This window comes from Calypte anna, chromosome 24 (assembly GCF_003957555.1).
Source record: "Calypte anna isolate BGI_N300 chromosome 24, bCalAnn1_v1.p, whole genome shotgun sequence".
NCBI lineage: Eukaryota > Metazoa > Chordata > Aves > Apodiformes > Trochilidae > Calypte > Calypte anna.
In genome coordinates this window covers 3,558,484-3,579,589 of record NC_044269.1, presented here as the reverse complement: position 1 = coordinate 3,579,589, position 21,106 = coordinate 3,558,484, and the positions used below count along the sequence as shown (strand labels likewise).

Below are 21,106 nucleotides of genomic sequence, written 5' to 3'. Positions count from 1 at the left end.
CCCTCCCAGACTCCTCCAGAGACAACTTTGGCCCAAATACAGCAGGACCTAAATCCAAATGACCCCTTGTTATGAGCAAAGCCAGTGAGAGACTGTCAAATATGTGACTTTCCCAGCCTCCTTGTTTATTGGATTCAAGCAAACCCACACCAAATGAACACGTGTGTTGTTCTTTGATCATTGGGCTCACACTTCCACCTCTGCTGAAATATAGTTTGAACTGGATTTGTACTTACATTTCTGGAGTCCTTGAGCAATAAGGTGAATAGAATTGCTTTCATTTCTACCTGTAAAAAAAAAATGGAGAAATCCCCTCTCAGTACCAGTGCTGCACTAAAGGATGCTGCTTAAAGTCACTGTCCTGTCCCTCAAACACACAGCAATACCTGCAGCACCCTCCTGACTTCTAGGGAAAAAATACAGTAAAACCAACACCTGGAGGAAAAGTGTTCCTCAGAAATCATCTGTGTTTTGCTGCTTCTGCTCTGAAGGTCTCTGCATCTTCAGATGACTCCTTGAAACCAGCACAGAAAACAGAAAGAGATTGATTCATTCCAGAGTGAAGAGTTCCCCCAAAGTGCTAAAGCTGTGAAAACTCCACTGGTGAAAAGGTTAAATGCTTCCATAGGAAAAAAAAAAAAAAGGCTCCTCATTCCCTGCAGCTACAGGTACCATTAGAAGCTTCTGCCCTGCACTTCTATGCTAGACATGAAAAAATGCAGTTGTGTGTTCTGACAGGTAGTGAAAACTCTGTGCTTCCTCAGAAGAGATGCAACATCACCTAGTGCAGCTTTCTCTTAAAATAAATCATCTCCTATTTGTTTTATACTTCACTCTGCTTATCAATATGGAATGTCCTGCCCAGTTCTGGAGAACATTCCAGCAGTCACAAGGGCACATTATCTGAACAGATCACATTTAGCATCTCTAGGTCAAGAATGACCCATTAGAGATACATGGGGGTATCTCTAACCCCATTTGGGGTCTGGATACCAGCTGGCTTGCTTTTCTGAGTGACTTAGCCAAGGTGTTTCAGATGGGTCTTGACATTCTGGTGCTCAAATGCTCTGAGCATCTCAAAGAGCAAGATCACAGATTGACCTCAGAGAGGAAAAGTCCACTGGAAGTTTTTCCCCATTTGATTTCTTCAAAAAGCCACACAAATGAAAGGCAGAAAACCACCACACTACACACATTTGCAACAGCTTGCTCCACTCTGAAGGTAAATGAAACCTTAGAGAGATCAGAGCCTTTCCAAGAACTATGGAATTCCCCTCCCCTGTTTTAAAAGGAAAGAAGGATTTCACTTCAGCCAATGAATAGTAGTGGCCTTGCCTCAGGAATACCTGGGAAGGTGAAGGATGAAGATAAAGATGGATGAGAAGTTTATTGGCCAAAATCTTGCTGATTTAATGGACTTTACTGCTGTATGTCACAGGTAGGGTTGTTAAGGTTTCGTGGCCTTAGAGTTGTTTTCCACTTATAACTTCTGCAAGCCTATAAACTGCAAAATCTGAACCCTAGGAGGGGAAATGAAATGATCCAGAGACATTTCCTGTCCCTAATTATATTTTCCATGTGAAGCAGACTGCATGCAAAAAAGAAACCTCAAAAAAGTCAATGGATTTGGGTACCTGAAAACTAACAATAGGATGGGGGAGGTCATGTTCTTTGTGCCTGGATAAGGACAGTGAGGACATTATTGTCCCTAGTAAGGACAACGTTTTGCCTTTCCACTGTCACTAAAGGGGTCTTAAGTTAAACATATGGACCTGAGGACCAAAAGTTAGCATTCTAAACCCAAATCTGAACGTGCAGTTTTGCAGCCTGGGCTTATCACTTCTCAGCACGTACAAGGCACCTTTATTCCATAAATATGCAAAGGACCTCACAAAAGACCCTCCCAGTCTCCTTCCCTGTTTCCCAGCTAAGGAAATGGAGGTGGTGAACTCAGCCAAGGGGGAGCCCAGGCTGGGACCACGCTGAGCCCACATCCATCTGCAGCACAACCCAGCCTGAGCCCAGAAACCCCTGCAGGTTGTTCAAGCAAAGAAGGGGAAAGATGCACAGAAATTTTCCCAGTCTTAACTCATGCAAAACTCCCTTGGACCTCAGGGGATAAAGATAAGGAAAGAGCTCTAGCTTTGGTCCTTGGCAGATCCCTTCTGCTTGGCCTGACTGCTCCCCATCTTTCCATGTCCACGCAGCAGGGAATCCCACAGGGAAGCAGCTGGGAGACCTGGTGTAGCCCAAGCTCTGCTATTTCTGCTCAACTTTCACCCTTTGCAAAGAGAGGCTGAGGGTTTTTCCTGCAGTTTTCAGCTGGGAGTGAGGAGCAGCAGCATAACTCAGTGGAGTTTGTGCAGATATTGTGCACCTCTCATCCTGTAACCAGGAGCAGGCACCAGGACTAACCTGCTGCCCTTTTTTCTCACTGAGATCCTTCACATGGAAATGAACCAAATAATAAATACAGAGCTTTTAAACCCCCAGATTTCACATTTCTACATAGTTATTTCTTCGATTATCTCAATTTAATAAAATACATGTAATTCAAATATTGAAGGCTGTATATACTCTTTCAACTTAGAAGAGGAAATGCTGATTTTTGATTAGCAATATAACCATTCTGAACATCAGAGGCCAAAACTTCATACAGAAATCTGCCAACTATTTCTAACCTACTTGAAACCAACATTAACTGCAGACAGGTTCTAATTATTTGAGTCCATTTCACTTCTTACTCAGTGGTCATTTTGTTTCTTGCCCACTTGGCCTACGTTCAGAAAAGAATCTCCATTAGACAGCACAAAATCTCAAAAAGAAAATAATAAATATATATATTCTCTCCCTTTCTGAGGTTGGGAATATTTTGAAACCTCAAGAGATGGGAGTTCTCAATATGAGTCTTTAAAACCAAAAAGTAGAGAGCACTTAAAAGAGCAAAACCTATGATATTAAAACAGTTGTTATCAAATCAAATTGCTTTCTCTCACCCCTCTGCTTGCAGCTTTGCAATTCTTTTTTTGCAGAAAGAGCTACAAATGTATTAAAAGGCAAAACATTTCTGCTCAGGCTGGAAATGATCACATGAGCAAGCCACAAGATTTGCTTGATAACATATAGAGTTTATTATTCAAGAACGAGTCTCATTTTCAGCTCTAAGGGAGAGGGCGGGGAGAGAGGGGGGAACAGTCTTTTAAAACACACACACACACACACTGGAAGCAAAGGATTGAATTTACAGGAACCACTGAAAAGAAGAAAGAAAAGAAAAAGTAAAGAAAACAAAGCCCTGTGCTACCAGCAACTCTTTTTTTTCAAAACTTAAGCTCAGCACCCCACAAATCTCATAATATTCCCACTTAAAACAAGTTTACCTTAGCAGAGAGGCTGAACAATCAGAAAGCTGCTAAACTTTTCTGAAAGTTCAGCTCTGCTACAGATGGGAAGGGATAGAGCAGAGCAGAAAACAAAAGCAGGAGTTCAGCAACCAAAAGCTGCTGGAAAAGTTAAGTTTCTTGGCACCCCTCTTACTGACCTAAGAAGTCTTCATTTTCACAGGTAGCAAAGTTTTTCTTCCTTATCCACTGCAGGAGGCAGGCACCCTGCATGACTGAGAGGGCAGCAAGAGAATATTTTGTTTCCAAGCTTCCAGTGCCTAAGGAGGGCAAGAAAAATGCAGTCCAGCCAGGTACTGTTTCTCCGTGCAAAGTAAATCCGGCATTCTGGAATGAGTTCAAACCTAGGGCTTGACAGGCAAAGGAGAAAAAGCTTTTTCACTGAGCATGCTTAGTCCTGCACTGCCTGCACTTAATGAACATTACTTCCTTCCCAGTGGTTACTCCTAGTAGAAATCCACACCCCCTACTCTTTCAGAAGTCAGGAATGCAGCTGAAACCAAAGTCCAGAAAACATGCCCGACACCCAGACAAGGCCCCACAGATCAATAAACTCAGGTTGTGACCTGCAGGTCAGTTTGTCAAACAGGACATCAGGGTGAGTTTTTTCTCCACTTGGTCTAGTTTGCTTTATGCTTCAGCTAATGCTGCTGACTCCCCAGAGAAAATAAAACTGCACTGGCTTTTAAAGAAATGATTAAATGCTGCAATAACAGATGGGAGTTCTCTTTCAAATCTTCTCTTTTCCAAACTTGCTCTAAAGAGTGCTGCAGAAAGAAGTTTTTCAGGGGAAAAAAAAAAAAAAAAAAAAAAAAGGTCACTGGATTCCTGAACAAAAAGTTTTTTGAATTTGTCACAGGCCAAAAAAAAGAAATAAATAAAAAAAAAAAAAGAAAAAAAAAGCAGCTTTTATTTAGTTAGTGCCTAATCCTGTTCCGTTTGCAATCACATGGAGTTTTGCCATTACCTTCAGTGCTGGGGTTTTAGATTACAAATGTTTTCAGGCAAGAGCTGTGTCTACTTCAGTGACCTGTACAGGACAGACTGGTTTTGGCACTTCAATTTGCCACTTACAATGCCTGAGTGTTCCCATGCTGTGCAGCAGAAACCCCCCTCCTCACCAAATTCACAAGAGCTGCTAAAGAAAAGCCATTCCACAAAATTGCATCTGTTCTTCTTAAAGGTTTTCATTATATTTTGAGCTTTTCAGTTGCTTTCCAATTTTTTCCTTGAGGTTACACTTAGCTCTCCCATCACAATTCTCCACAATAGGCCCAGAAATTCAGCTTTTTTGTAATGAAGTCAATGCTGGCCCCAACTGCTGTGTCACAGCCTTCATAAAAACACCAAGTGTCCTCATGAAATTTTAAAAGCCATAATACTTTGTTCCTTTGCTCTTAAGTGCAACAAAGCTGGGTGTGTTGTTGGTTTTTTTAAAGAAAACACACACACATCCCTGCTCTTCTTGCTTTTCATTCAAGATCATAAAAGGAAATAGTCTTGAAACTGCTGGAAAAAAAAAAAAAAAAAAAAAAGCCATGCTCTATTTCCAGTGTACTGAATTTGAAGAGATTTTGGAAATCCCCAGAGAAAGTTTCCTGCAGATTTGGAGAAGCATCCATGGCAGGCTAATTAAACCCAAATGCACTAACCAGAAGACTTTTCCCTTTGTTATGTTTCCACTTCACATCCCAAAACTTCCCTTTGGCCAGGAAAGTCCCTAACACTAACAGGGGCCTTCCTAGCAGGCAGCTAAATCAGAATTTTATCTCTGGACCACATCCAGACCATCTCTCCAACACTTTTCTTGGCTGTGGCAAGAGATAAACCTATGAGGTGTTCATGAAGCCTGAGACACAGAAAGGAGGTGGCCAGTGCATCTTATTTATGACTACAAGGCATTAACCTCGAGTTTGGAGGAACTGGTGAACCCAAGGGTGATTTTAGACACTCTGCTTGTCCTCAGCTGCTCATTTCCACTTCCTTCACCCAGCTAAGATGAAAAGGGGGCACTGAGGAGCTTGAATTCCAAACTTAGGAGCCAAAACAATGGCACTGAAGCACCTTAGGTGTGTGCTTCATCATCACAGTGTGAGGGACAGCAACACAAGGACAGCATCTCCTCCCCAAAACACTCCTGAGACAGAGCTCCTGGGTACCCCAAAGCTGCTGAGTGCTCAGGATGCATTTTCCTTGGGAGTCCCACAGCACTGAAGCCCTGGATACTAAAGGCACATTGGAAATGTGCTGTCTGAGTCACCATGGAGGGAGCAGACTGCTGATTGCCTTCATGCCTAATTACCCCTAAGCAGTTGGCACAAGGATTTATTCAGCACAGCGTTGGCCGAACTCTCAGACGTGTCCTCTGTCCAAATGGAAACCACTCTACCTCCAATTTTCTTCTTGAAAGAAAAGCCATGTGGGACATTCAAGTTCACAAAATTCTTCTCTCAGGTGAATTATTTCAAAACTATATGGACCATATGATGCCTGGGCCTCGAGAGAAGCTCAGCTACATATATCCTGTCTTGCAATAGGATTACTTAGAATCATAAAATCATAGAATGGGCTGGGTTGGAAGGGACCTCAGAGATCATCAAGTCCAACCCTTGATCCACTCCCCCCGTGGTTCCCAGCCCATGGCACTCAGTGCCACATCCAGGCTCTTTGGAAAGATCTCCAGACACGGAGAATCCACTACTTCCCTGGGCAGCCCATTCCAATGCCTGATCACCCTCTCCAGAAAGAAATTCTTTCTCATCTCCAACCTAAACCTCCCCTGGCACAACTTGAGACCCTGCCCTCTTGTCTTGCTGAGAGTTGCCTGGGAAAAGAGCCCAACCCCCCCTGGCTCCAACCTCCTTTCAGGGAGTTGCAGAGAGTGATGAGGTCTCCCCTGAGCCTCCTCTTCTTCAGCCTCAACACCCCCAGCTCCCTCAGCCTCTCCTCATAGGATCTGTGCTCGAGTCCCTTCACCAGCCCAGTTGCCTCCTTTGGACCTGCTCCAGGACCTCAATATCCTTCCTAAACTGAGGGAAACCAGGATGGATCCTACCTGTAATGCAGGCTTTCAGATGGGATTGCACTATGGCACACCAGGTAACAGTTCAAACTGAATTAAGTAGGAATTTAAACTTAGGCTCTGCAATTAGGGCCTTTAAAGAACAAAGAGTTGGGCAGGATTGCAAAGGAGCAAGAAGAAAGAGATCTTCTGTGCCTAGAAGCTATTAGGTGACTTACAGATGGACCTCAGCAATAGAGAGAGGAGAACACAGTCTCCTCCAGGCATCCATGAGTCAGGACAAGAACTGGGAAAAGCCTGGATAAGTGAAAAGCCTACAGGGAACAGCACAAGCTTTGGACAGAGGAACTACTTGGGTTTTGGGATGCTGCCCTCATATTCTGTTTAAGCAGTAAACTGAGCCCTAAGGCACAGACCTGAAACAGACCCTGGCATGAGATCAGTCCTTCCCAGAGTGAGAGACAGAGCCCACCAACACACATCCAGTTGGACTCAGTGATCATAGAGGTCTTTTCCAACTGTGACAGTTCTGTGATTCTGTGACAATTCTGTGATCCAGTGGAGAACTATTGTTCCTTCAGATCTTGCCACTTCTAATGAGAGCCAAATGGCTGCCCCTCCCAGAGCTAGCAACTCCAGCTGAGGGAGCTTTCCTTCTCTTTTCCCCCTAGGATGCATAAAATGCATTTTTTGCTCTCCTTCCTGACACCAGAAAAGCCTGGATTGCTTCCCACTCTACTGTGAGAGCTTGAAACTTGGCCATGCTATTTACAGCATCTTCTTTGCCCGGAGGAATTGGAGATGCATCATGATTTTTCCACCATATGCAAGCAGCAGGCACTGCTCCATGTGCCAGCACTACTGTGTGGTGAGCTCAGCCCTACCTGCTCATTTTGTCCCCATGGCCACTTGAAGTACAGGGAAGAAGAGATTTTCCCAAGGGATTCTGTCTGCTGGCTCTCCTCTTCATAGTTCTTGGTGTTTGGATGCATCCATCCTTCAATTCTTAGCAGGAAAGAACAAATTAAAGAAAGACTGTGATGGGTGGGGCTCCTCTTTGGGTCCTCTCAACTGTAATGTTAGCTTTTGGCTACAGAGAATCTTTTCAAAAGGATTTAATTGACTCAGAAGCCACAAATCTATTGGTTTTCAGCAGAAGCTGAGCTCCCAGGTTCCTGCTGGAACTGCAGAAAAGCCTTTTCTGCCTCTGAGTGTCTAGTGAAACATCATCCAGTCCTTTCTGCTTCTCATTTAACAACCCTGAGAGAGGCTGTGGGCATCTGGGCTGGGCTGGCTGACAAAATGATAATTCAGGGGTAACTTCTAGAGCCTATTGTGGTGGGTTGGGCACACAGCTGCTCTCCCACTTCCCCTCCTTAGAGGGACAGGGGGAGAAAATTAAAAGGAAAAGCTCAGAGGCTGAAGACCTTCAGGATAAACCTTCTCCAGCATGGATTTCCTACCAGGACACCCTTCCCAGCTACCACCTGCAAGCACCAAGCTCTGCAGAGGAGAGGTGATGAGCCAGAGCCATCAAGCTGTGCAAAAGCCCCAGGGGAAGTGTTTTTGCCTTTTTTTCCCCATTTACTTTGCCAAGGCTTTCTCATACCTTGTGCTGAGAAAAATGTGACCTGGGAGACCTCATTCCTCCAGATGCTCAGTGAGGAGCCCACACAGGTGGAAGAGCTCAGCCTGGTTTCAGATAATGGTGTGTACACAAACATCCCCAGGAGAGGTGTCCCCAACACATCACCTCACTGCATCACAAGTACCAGAGCAAACTGAGTGGAACTGTATGGCTGCAGACAAAGGTTGAGCAAGCTGTCTAAATATCATTTCCAGTTTTAAGATCTACTAAAATACAACAGGAGTCCATCATCTCCTGTTTCCCAGGAATCAGGAGCTGTGGTTCACGTTTGCTCGCTGACTTTTCTTGTGCATTTCTCAAAAATGTGGACAGTTTGTTTCCTCCTGACCTGTAATGCTTTTCAATTTCACAAATCAGATTAACTCTGATTTTTCAGAGCCTTATTGTTGGATAATGAATGACAGCAAATATTTCCTATGACAACCTATAGTTTTCTATTCCAGGCAAAATAAAGTTGATTGAGGGAGGAGAAAAGACAAACTGCATGAGCAACAGCATTGGACTCAGGGAATTTAATTTTTCCCCTCTCAGAGGAGAAAGCTGTCTCAAAGCTAAATGTTTTGTGTGCATAGGTACATATGATAAATACTTGTAGAGAGATGTTGGTGAAGTGCAACGCTTCTGATGGAGTTGAGCTACATCATTTGTGCTACATCTCTCCTCTCAATACATCTCAGCCCCAATAAGACATGATGCTTAAAAAATAAAAGGAGAAAAATCAGAAAAAAAAAAAGAAAAATGAAGATTTCTTCATAATTTCTGAGAGAAGACAAAAAGATTTAGAGTTTTGCTTCTGCCCAAGTACAACTAAAAGTCATTACATCTTAGTGGGTAGGTTGGATGTGGTTTTGCCAGCAGGAAAAGATTTGCCATTTATCAGTCCCTACAGGATTAATGAGTTTACTGGTACCTCATTCCTGCAAAGCCATCAGGCTGGTCAGGATGTCTCAGTTGAGCAGGGAATATCAGCAGCTGGACACAGCAGTGTTAAGAGGAGATGATAACCACCAGGAGCAGTGCAAGGGGCAGGGCAAAATGCAGGACTCTTCAGACATCACAGTGATACAGGAATTAGACTACACCCTAAATCTCTCTGTAGCTCCTCCAAAAACCCAGACAAGGTCAGGTGTTTGGCTTTCTGCTCTCCTTGATCATACAACCTTAGCAAAGATGGAAGATTTCTTTGAAAGGCAACTGCTACATTCCCCTGCTGGGCTCTTCCAAACTAAATCCAGCACCCTACTCTGTGGCTGGCCAGAATTAGAACCTCAGTCTACCAGTTCCCACGTGCAAATCTCCAGACTTAGCACTTCCCAAGTGCTTTCCAGAAGCTAGCAGCACAATCAAGTTCCATATTTTGTCCATAAATATTTCAGAGGAAAATGACAGCTGTCTATGTACACAACAGAGCCAAGACATTAAAAAACAAGCAATAATATCCATCTCCTTAATCACCTCCCTTAGTTAAAAGCCAGTACAGTCTGCCTTAAATCTCATCTCCAAGAGCTTTTCACAGGATATGCATCACTCCCATGAAACAAATGGATCCATTTCATTTTTTCCACTTAAAGTTGCTGGTGAGTTCAGCTTTGGCACTCCAACAAAAAAAGTCTTCATTGCCAGCATGCAGAGTGCTCTGGAACCAGAGTGGGGTGAGAGGAGTGGAAAGTCATTTATAAAGTGAAATTCTGCAGCACTGAAGGAATTGCTAAGCTTTACCTCTGGATTTTATATTGCATTTCTTTATGTAACACTGTGTTTAACTCATAACACTCTGTGGCAGAGAGGGGGAGAAGGGTGACAGTTTAATTTTCTCACTTCATTTCTGAGATTTACAATAGCAGAACCATATCAATGTTTGATTTTTATGAGATTTTTCTGAAGCCTTCACATATCAAGGATTATAACAGTTTGCCTCTGGGGATATCATTGCTTTGCTAAGGGTTCTCCAAGCACTTTGCAAAGGCATGGAACAATGTGAAAGTCAACAGACTTCCCCCAAGGAGCAGCTGTGATTTAGGGAGTCCCTAAATCTTGTAGCTCTGAAGCTGCAAGGTGGTCCCAGATGGAGTATTTCAAGTATAACCACCTTGATTTGAGGAACCTTGCTCTACTGCCATAGTATTTTATTTGACAAGAGTGAGAAAGAGAAAGCTAGCTCGTTTATCATCCCCTCTGAAAGAGTTAATGGAATACATCATTAAAGGTGGCACTATGAAGAGTTCACTTTTAATGCATTGATACTTTACTATCCAAATGTATTTATCCAGAAATTCCCAAGCTTGCACCAATTGATTTTTAACTTTCACCTGAAAACATCTGCTGGTTTGTTGGATTTTTTTTTTCCATCCAGTACATATTCCCTCCCCTTTTGGGCAACTGCCTGAGAGCTGATTTATTCCAAGAACTCTCCTTTCTTCTTAATATCTCCCTCATCCTTTCTTGGGCTGTTGGGAACTTGTCTAGCTTATCCTGGCTAAGTAGTTTGCAGGGTCAAAGCAAGTGTCATGGTGTGTTTGTCTTATGTCCCATGAATTTAAAAGCACCTTGCCCTGCAAATGCTGTTGTCTATTTATGTGGCTATCATCACCACTTCACCCCCTGCACTACAACCACTGCATGTAATACTTTGGGGTTTGATCAGCCCCTTTACTGATTTACTAGTTTTAAAGTTGCCTGAATGAATTCACCCAGCTCCACATCACTACAGACCTTGAAGTAACTCCCTTGGTAAGTGCTAGGGAAGAGAAAACCTTTCATTTCTCACAGAGGTAAATGCAATAAATACAGACACAGCTCAGTAAACCTTTCAGGCAAGCAGAATTTTGTCTCGTGCTTGCTCAGAAACCACTTTCAAAGGTACTCCTGCCATAAATACATAATTAGAAAAGGAGTCAGCAGGACCAAAACTCTTGGTATTGAGTGCTACACCTAGTGGTGTTTGCAGGATCCGTAGCTTTTATGACATTTAAACAAATAATTATTACATAAAAACAACTTTTAAAGAAACAAGCCATGATACTAAGAGCAGAAGAGGAAAAAACACTCCAGAATGTTTCAGACACTTACACAGGGGGCCTATTCTTCTATCAGCATGCAAGAAATTTCTGCAATTAAATTATAATCATTAATGAAACTCGCCCACGAATATAACCTATACATCAGAAGAAAAAGCCCAGCTACTTAAGATGCAATTTTAATATTACAAAGCCAGAGCCATAGATGGTGCTCTGCTATTCCTGCTGCACAGTACAAGGAGATGCTGGAGTATATTTTCTTCTTTCCCTGCTTCCAGACCTGTCAAAACACCAAAAGTACCTCAGAAGCAGCAACCACAGCAAAGAACAACTTACAAAGTACACAGGATTACACCCCCTGGGTGGTTTAAAACAGATTTCTGTTATGAATGCATGCAGAAATTCCCACCTGTCAGTGAACTTGAAGGCAATGCCTTTAAAGATGGATATTTGTCACATATATATATTTGCAAACACAGTAGATTTTATTCAACAATATTTTTTTCCTTTGCACTGAACAGCCATAGGAGAAAACCAAGAAGAAATGCTCAGAACAGGACCTGGCACCTGAATTCCCCCTCACCAGGGGAGTGTCACAGCACTCAGCTCAAGAATCCCATTTCCTCTTGCTGGATTAGTGACATTTAAAATCTCTTCTGCACACTGCAAGACCTTCCACAGGCAGGCAGGGAACAGAGTCAACTCAAACTAAAAGGTTTCTTTGCAAATAACTTCTGAAAAAAAACCCCAGAAAAATAATTTCAGGGGAAAAAAAAAAAATCCAAACCCAAAAATCTCTTTTCTTTCTGTGCTAGCAACTTATTTTCCTTCTGTTTGAAACTTTCATGGGAAAATAGTTGCTTCCTATAGAACTCTCCTTCAGTCTGAATGCCCCACAGCATCAGTGCCCTGGTACTTAACACAGCCAAGAGTGCTCAAACCTCTCAAGCTCAGGACAAGTTTTGCTTCTAAGTGGTACCTGCAATTTGCAGAGCTCAACCTGCTCCCTAAAGCTCATCTTAAAAACTGTTCCCTGAATGCTTCCCATCCCCAGCTGCCTAATGACAGCCCAGCCAGACTGACTGCTCCAGCTCCTGGGGATGCTCAGGCCGCCTCTCTGCTGCTCACCTGAGCATCAGGTAGTGAAATGTCACAGCTTGCAGCCTGGTTTGTCCAAGTCAAGCCCCAACACCTTTCAAATCTCTGCTGTTAACTGAAGAGGTTCAGATGCAGCTCACACCTACCAGAGGGCTGGGGTAGAGGAAGACACAGACAGCTGGGAGCCTTCACTTCAAGATATCCCAAAGGCTTCCACTTCAAGACATCCCAAAAGCTTCCACTCCCACTCACAAATGGGGGTTTGCAGCTTGGGGACCAAGGTTATGAATTGGAATTGAAATTAGTGGAAGAGATGAGGCCATAAATCAGGAGTCCAGACTGCATCATGTGGGGCATGGTCAAGAGAGGACACGTAGGAAGGGAAGAGGCAGCAGGGTCTGAAGCTTCCTCTCTCCTTTCTCTACAGAAAGCAGAGGCCTGATGGAGAACCCAGCAGGACAGACCCAGCCCTGTTAGGTGCTGAGCATTGCTGATTTGCCAGTTGGAAGGAGACACAAATTTCAGGAGTCAAAACTCCTAAATAACACTCCAGTTTCCAGCCTCTGCCTGCCCAGATGCACAAATACCACCCAGCTCACTGTGGACACCATTTCTTTTTTTATGTTTCCATATTTTTCAAATTACTAAGTAATACAAATGCTTTTAACAGCCACTTCCACATGCTTGAAGTACTCCACAGCTCCTAAAAAGATTTCCTAATAACCCAAGCTTATCTAAATCACTTCTCGTTGGTGTTGTTAACATGCAGAAGTTAAGCAGTTGATTAAAGAGGAAATCACTGTTTGGTGTCTGTTATGAAATGCTTTTCTGTGTCTCAGAGTATCAAGTGAGTTCCTGTCCATATCACAGCATATCACAGTTTTTTGGGTTGTCCACAGAGAGGTCATGGCTTGGGCAGGCAGGGAGGATCCTATCTGAGTCCTGGGCCAGCTTGCTGGGACTGTGCTCCTTTCGTAGAATCATAGAATGGGCTGGGTTGGAAGGGACCTCAGAGATCATCCAGTCCAACCCTTGATCCATTCCCCCCGTGGTTCCCAGCCCATGGCACTCAGTGCCACATCCAGGCTCTTTGGAAATCTCTCCAGACACGGAGAATCCACTACTTCCCTGGGCAGCCCATTCCAATGCCTGATCACCCTCTCCAGAAAGAAATTCTTTCTCATCTCCAACCTAAACCTCCCCTGGCACAACTTGAGACCCTGCCCTCTTGTCTTGCTGAGAGTTGCCTGGGAAAAGAGCCCAACCCCCCCCTGGCTCCAACCTCCTTTCAGGGAGTTGGAGAGAGTGATGAGGTCTCCCCTGAGCCTCCTCTTCTCCAGCCTCAACACCCCCAGCTCCTCACAGGATCTGTGCTCGAGTTCCTTCACCAGCCCAGTTGCCTTCTTTGGACCTGCTCCAGCACCTCAATCTCCTTCCTGAGCTGAGGGGCCCAGAACTGGACACAGGACTCAAGCTGTGGCCTCACCAGAGCTGAGCACAGGGGCAGAATCCCTTCCCTGGACCTGCTGGCCACGCTGTTCCTGAGCCAGCCCAGGATGCCATTGGCCTTCTTGGCCACCTGGGCACACTGCTGGCTCCTGTTCAGCTTCCTGGCAATCCAAACTCCAAGATCCCTCTCTGTCTGGCTGCTCTCCAACCTTTCCACTGCCACTTGAGGTCCAGGCATCAATCCATTGGCTGCTAACCTGTAATATGCCGTTACTCACTTCACTTCTTTACTGCATCATTTTTTCTTATTGATAAAGAGATTAGAGATTTAACCCAACTATTTATTTTTTCTTTCCCCTAATCTCACCCTCACATGTATTCTGAGAATTAGAGGAAGGTTTAGTGCCATTATTATCCTGACAGATCTCAACCTAACTTCCAGGCATCCCATAGGTGCAAAACCAGAAATCTTTTATGATACCATCACCAGAGACATTTAGACAGCTGACACTTTAACATCCTTAGGAATATACAATCATCATCACTTCAGGCACTCATGCTTTTCAGGCAATAAACTATGATTTGCCTTGTCCTTCACCTCCAACAGTAATTTAATCCACTTCACTCCATTTACTGACAGTACTCTAAAAAGAAGAGCTGGAAACCCAGGTAATTAATTAAGAATAGAGTTTGAACTTGTACTGGAGAGGGAAAGTAATCCTAAGCAGTTACACAATATCATTCCAAATGTAAGGTTTCTACACTCCATGCACAGGAGGTGCCCTGGTTTGGGCATGAGGAAAACGCAATCTTGTTACGAAAACGTTGCAGCCCTTTGGATGTCTAACATTGTACTTAGAAAAAGCAAACATTGTATGGATAGAAAATAAACATCCAAATGTGTAACAAGATTATGAGCTTGAGCACTCCGGAGGCTGAGACATCACAAAAAGATGGATATTATGGTTATTTCTTTGGGTTTGCTGGTAATGAATACTCCAAGATTTGCCCAGCACAAGGCAAAGAGGAATGGGAAGCATTTTACAAATGATACATGGTTGATTTAAGATTGTTGGACTGATGTTAACCTGCAGTGAAGTCCCTGACTCCCTTTGGTTTTTCTCTTCAATTTCAGGGGAACTCCAATCTTTTTCCTCAGTAACGTGGAAACCCCAGGAATTCCAGGGCCAGCTGCACGATCACTCCTGAGAAATCCTATCAAGGTGTGGGAGATAGGGCCCAATTTCACTTGGAGCTTTGGGGTTTGTCCAGTACCAGTGGTTAACATTTCCCTGCCAGCTCAAGCCTTGCAAACTCAGCCAGGGGAGGAAGATGCTGAGATGTTGTCTGAGCAGGTCCCAGATTTCTCCCACTCTGCCCTTGCCCCAAATACTGACAATACCTGGAGCTCAAGTGAATACCTGGGGGGGGGGAAAAAAAATCAGAATTGATTTGCAAATGGGTCTGTGGAAAGGAAATGCATTATCTCTGGGTTACAGCAGGTGACAAGGTGCTCGGGAGTTCTGACACAGGTATTCAAACCAGTTGGAGAAGAGAAAACAGAATATATGAATCTGTTCAAAGTGCTGTCACCCTGCTTGCTGGGGCTCCCACCACAAGGACTCTTCAGTGGAAGACCAGAAATGATTAAATTTATTTTCTCTATGCAGCACACCTGGGAAGGGTTCCTTCCATGACAAAAGGTGTGGTGGCAGGAGGCTCTTCAGAGCAACAGCCACTTCCAGGTACAGCTGTACAGAACACAACAGGGGCTCTTGATTCTTCCAGAGAAACTCCTCCTTGCCTCAGGAACTTAAATGAACACCTAAATATTTGGGGATAGGTTGGTGCACAGTCACTCCCAGGTTTCTACAGCATGGTCAGCCCCTAAAGATGGTCCCAGGGCTGGGAGGGTGAAGCCAAGCAGAGGGCTCAGCACAGGTATGGGGGCAGCTCTGGGCTGGAGCAAATAAAATCATCTGGAACACAGGGAGCCCAACACAGGGACACTCAAGGGGCATCACGTTCAGTCCCAGGCTGGATCTGATCAAGAGAGTGGAAAATCTCAACTAATAAGTTCCCCTGCACCTCTGCATGCAGCTAGCCACATATTCCTGCTCTGCATCCTTTAGTAACCCTATTATCCACATTTTCCCATTGTCTGGAGTTTCAGCCACCCCATGATATTGGACAATGGAAAACAGACTGCTCTGTGGTACCTTTCTTGACATTTTAACACCCACTCCTTTTCCTTTCTCTTGAAAGAAAGGGCAGAACAAAGTTCAAAAAATAAAATTAAATAAAAAACATATCTTGGGTTCTGACCCCAAGCTCTGATCTGCTTGGGCAGTCCTACAGCCTGACCAGCTAAATGATCTGTCAGAGAAAAGAACTCAATGCATGTATATATTTTAAGCTTTATTTTAACACTTAATTAATATTTCTATAAACACATACACCTCTCTTCCCAAAGTTCTGGAAGTCAGCACATTTTTTTTCCCCCAGACTCTTGCAGCCCCCCCCTTTTTTTCTTTTTTTTCCTCCCAACTTTATTATAAGGCCCCAAAAGTTCACATAATGTCTCGCTATTGTTTCTTTAAAGAGGAATTCTCCTCCCCGCCTCCTTCTTTCTCTGTATCTCTGAGGCACCACATGGCACAATAAGAGCCCTTTCATGTTCAAGACTCAGAGTCGTTGCTGTGGTAACTCCCCCAGCCTCGCCGAGTATCCAAATAAATAGTTAAAACGAAAAAAAAATAAAAATCAGAAACCCAGCGGGGCTGATCGCAATCTTATCTTTACCTCCATGGCTTCGAGGGACATTAAGAAGCCAAATAATAACCTTTTGCCCAGATTAGGCACCTAAAAGTGCCGGTTTTTTAAGACAGAAGGACATTTGTGCTGTTCCAACAAGTATTTGGCTGAGAGGGGAGAGCACAAAGAGAGAGGAGACGCAATGCAGAGCAGGAGTAGCCAGTGGCATCAAAATTCTGCTGGGGAGTTTTTAACCATTTGCAGCCAGATTTCTGCTGCCCCTCCCTTGCTGGGACAACAGCTCGGGGGTAGGGGCTCTAAGGAAAGCATTGGAAGGATTTTATCCACCTGGCAATAAGCAGCACAAAGCTGCATTAATTGCTACCTTGCAGGAAATGCTGCTACAACGAGAAACAATTTCCATATTTAAAAAAAAAAAAAAAAAAAAAAAAAAAAGAAAAAAAAAAAAAAAGGGATTTAATCTTTTTTTCCCCCCTGCCCCTCCCTCTACGTGCTCAGACAAGCCACGGCTTGAGGCCCCCGAGTATCTGCTATTATCAGTTAAGTCACGTCTAGTGCCAGGCAAAAGGTCATTTCAGGTCATTCCGGAGATGAAAGGAAGGGGTAATGTATGTGAGAATGCCTGAACTGGCAAGCAAAGAGAAAAAGGAGAGAGGGGGGGGGAGAGAGAAAAAGGGGAGGAAGGAAAAAGGATGAGAGAAGAGGAAGAGAAGGAGAGGCAGAGGGAGGGAGAAGATGAGGGGATGATACCAGACTAAAAAGAAATGTTCTGATTGCCAGGAAACAACTGAACGACCGAATCCCAGCACCTCTGGTACTGCACTCTATGAACTTGATTTCTCATCAAATAAAAAGGCTACCACATTTTCCAGGGTCATCTTTTAAATTCATTCCTTCAATGAGGTCTTTTCTGGTTTGGTTTTTTTTTGTTTGTTTGTTTTGGTTTGGTTTTTTTTTTTTTTAACCTTAAACGGTTGAGAAAGGCAAATGCTTAAAGGAGAAAGGACTGTTCATTGTCTGGGGTGTCTGCTTCAGCTTCCTTTGTCTGGGAATTACAAGAGAGAGGTAGAGGGATTTTTTTTTTTTCCTCCTCTCCCTTTTTATGCATCTAAAAAAAAAAAAAAAAATCAATTTTGTATTTAGCAGGGAAAAATAAAACATCACCATGGCAGAGCAGACGGCCCAGCCCTTCTCCATTTGCCTTTTCTCACTTCTCCCCCTTCCACTTCTCAGCCCCCCCTTCCAGAAGGTAGTAGTCGGATAAAATTTTTTCAGACAAGCCCATCAGTCATTCCTGAATCCATTCCAAGGTTTCCCCCTCCACCTCGAGTCCTTCCACCTCCCCCTGCTCTCAACTCTGGCTCTGCTTGTCTAACAAATCATTTTTGTAGGACAAGCAACTGGCTCATGTGGAGATTGCACACATAACCCAGGCACTGCCGACAAACTGTCAGGGGAGGAAGAGCTTTAGTGGAATTTTTTTTCTCTCTGTGTGTGTGTTCCTTTATTTGTAAAAACATTCTTGCTCTGGGATGCCCTCCTCCCCTCTGCTCTCCACCCTCAAGCTGACCACACTGATTTTTGCCTGAAGCTCCAGTGGAGTGCAGACCATGGTGGGAATTACATCACATAAAATCCTCCTTTTATCAGCATGTGGCAGCATGGTGGGATCCCTTCAGCCAGCAGCAGCCTCACCCAGCCTCATAAAACCCTCTTCTTTTGTGCTCCCTGCCTGAGAATGGGTTTTTCTGGCCAAGCATGCAAAAGGTGCTATTTGTCCCCTCTGGCACAGATTTAGTGCTTCCTAAGGCTGGGGAGAAGGGAAAATTACCTGGAGAACAACTCCAGTTCTCTATCCTAGCATCAGGATGCTCTGTTTATGGGGTCAGGGAGGGGAGGGTGGCTGGTACACTACCTGCAGCTTTCTCCCCCAGGGAAAAGCCTGGCATTATTAAACAGCACAAGCTATTTAAACCAGCAGGGCTGAAAGAACTCTGGACATCCAGGAAAAGGTCCAGGTGAAGCCTCTGGGAACTGCCAACATGGTGACATTCCCACACTAGGTATATTCAGAGGGGTTTTCTTGGTTATTGTTCTGGCAGACGTTTGAACCAATTAAAATTCTTTGTAAGAGTTTGCAGTGAGAGTCCAAAGCCCTCTGAGATACCAAGTGACTCTGTGGCTAGAGCTGGGGAAGATCAAGGTTTAAGTCCCTTACCTAATTAATTGGTATGAATTAGGTTCCCTCTCTCCTGCTGATGGTTCTTCATTGACAATAAATTACACTGAGCAGTTTTTTCATTCAGTCATGCTAGGTTTCTAGCAGACACACTATTCTTCCTCATTTGTCACTTTTATTATAGCACTATCTTAGATGCATAGTTGTAGACACTTAATCAATCCTTCTGAGAAGGGACCTGAATACTGGGGCTGGGGCAGAACAGCACATCTAAAGTTTTCAAAGCCCAGAGGGGAAAAAGAAAAAAAAAAAAAAAAAAAAAAAAAGAAAGTTTATAGTTTGGCTCAGGTTAAGGAAACAAAGGTAAATTTATTACAAGCAGGTAGATAAAAATAAAATCTCCAAATACAGTTCAGTCCTGATCTCTTGAAGCTGAGACACACGAGAAAAGACTGAATGACTTAGTGCTGGATTGAAAGATTGGGCAATTAACTGTTTTTAATAAAGGGGGCTGAGAATTAGTGATGGGACAGGTAGGGCTAATGATTACAAGAAGGCTGGCACAGAAAGGAAGAGATTAATGATAATTTAGAATGAGAGGTTTCTTATTCTCAGCACAAGACTCATCAGATTCACTCACAAGAAGGGCAACAAAACTCTAGGTGGGAAAACATCTGCCCAGGGACAGCCTGGGACTTGAAATCCTGGAGAGTGAGGAGGGACTACAGAGCATCCACTCTAACTTTATGAGTGTAAAGCAATTTTTAACTCCTCCATTCTGCACCGATGGCCAACTTAGGTACAGACAGGTGAACTCATGAGATACTGAGTCCTGAGAGGGACTTTCATTCTGAAATTACAGTTTTTTCCTCAGATAAGTATTCAAAGGAGCAATGCAGACCTCACCCAGTATTTGTTTACTATAGCTAAGAGGGAATGAATATCAGAGAATGTTAAAGTAGGGATAGCAAAGAACTTCCAGTGAAACTAAAAATGTAAATGTATTTCTGATATCAGTTTCAGATTTCTTCCCCCCATCCTACTTCCTGAAAATTAGGTGTCTAAGCCTCTGCCACCAGATTTCCAAGATAGCTTCCTGCAATATGACTGGGGGCATATGCCACCAGCACCTGAATATTACTCTGTTGTTAGGGGCCAGCCATATGTTTCCTATTCAAAAAAATTACTTTATATCACAGGAAGCCACTTTTTCTAGCAACAATAGTGAAGGTTCTTGTAAGCATTTCACCCACAGAGGGAAAAATAATGACTAGCCACCAACTCCAGCAGCTTTATCAAATTCACAAGTGTAACCTGGTTGTTTTGTTTTTTTTTTGAGTCTTCATATTCAAAAAATCTTATGTTCTGATTAATTTATTCAGTGAAATGGTGCAACAGCAGCCAGGGGAAATGAAAAGACTTCAGGATATGAACATGTTGGAATTGTATCAGCTTCCTCTGTGCCTCTTGCCTCAAAAGCAAAGCTTCAGCTTTACATAGGGATAGAAAACTTCAAATCTGAGAGGACATGTGGCTCTTTAACATCTCTCCACCATGAAAACCAAGACCCAGTCACCTGGCAGAGAATCCTAAAACCTATTTAGGATTTGGGAGAACCCCAAATCCTATTAAAGATAATTCCTGATACTACACACAACTCCAACAGGGAGAATCTGGAATGGAAGGCAGAGGGTTTGCCAAAGTTGTGTTATGTTTTTCATTTGAAAAGGAAACTTTATTTCAAACAACATCATTTCAATGCCTGCAGTTCTCCTCCTGCAAAACATCCTGGAGTAGATTCCAGTTTGAGAGCCCCTCACTCCATGCCTGGAATGGGAAAATCTGCCATGTACACAGAGCAGTCCAGAAGACACCACAATATCTTACTTCTGGAACCTAAATCATTTGGGTTTTCAACTACAATATTTAGTGTTTGATTTCTAGCAGGGACCAAAAAAAAAACCAAAAATAATTTCTTCCTCAGAAGCTCTTCTGGAAAGGCTCCACATCCCATTCCTCTTTTGCCAGCTGGCCAAGCATGCAGAAACATGGCACCAGGCAGCAGGTTTTTCTGGGTATTTATTACTCTTAGATACTGAGGTAGACATTTGATGAGCCTCTTGACAGAAGCTGCAAGTGTAAAAAATTGCAAGAGACAAGTGACAATGATAAGGAAAGCTTTCCAAAGATGGAAGGTTCAATATTTCAGTACTTTCAAGGTATTCTGATGGCAGCAGCTACATCTTCCACCTACTTTAAGAGAGGAAAGTATCTGAGCCTCACACTACTTTGCTAGAAACAACTTATTTCACTTTCCACTCAATTACAGCTGGGATTTTTCAGTCACCAATGTCAGAAAAATTCCAGTCAGATGCAGCTGAGTGCTGAAGCTGGTTTGTCACTGAATTTAGGTTGTCACAACATGTGCTTGAATTGGAGTTGCAGTTCTCATTATATTTTTTGGAAAATGAAAATATATTACAAATAATTCTGCCTTGCTCTCAATACAAACACTTT

At 43.4% G+C, this 21,106-nt stretch overlaps 1 long non-coding RNA gene across 1 annotated transcript in view; it reads right to left on the bottom strand.

Annotated features, from left to right (window-relative positions):
• LOC115599621 overlaps window positions 1-3,746 on the bottom strand; it is a 35,673-nt gene extending 31,927 nt beyond the window's left edge. The window contains exons 1-2 of the long non-coding RNA XR_003988541.1: window positions 3,542-3,746; window positions 237-287 (exon numbers count right to left, since the gene is read on the bottom strand). This is a non-coding gene — a long non-coding RNA (uncharacterized LOC115599621). The remainder of the gene's footprint in view (window positions 1-236; window positions 288-3,541) is intronic.
• Window positions 3,747-21,106: the final 17,360 nt, after the last annotated feature.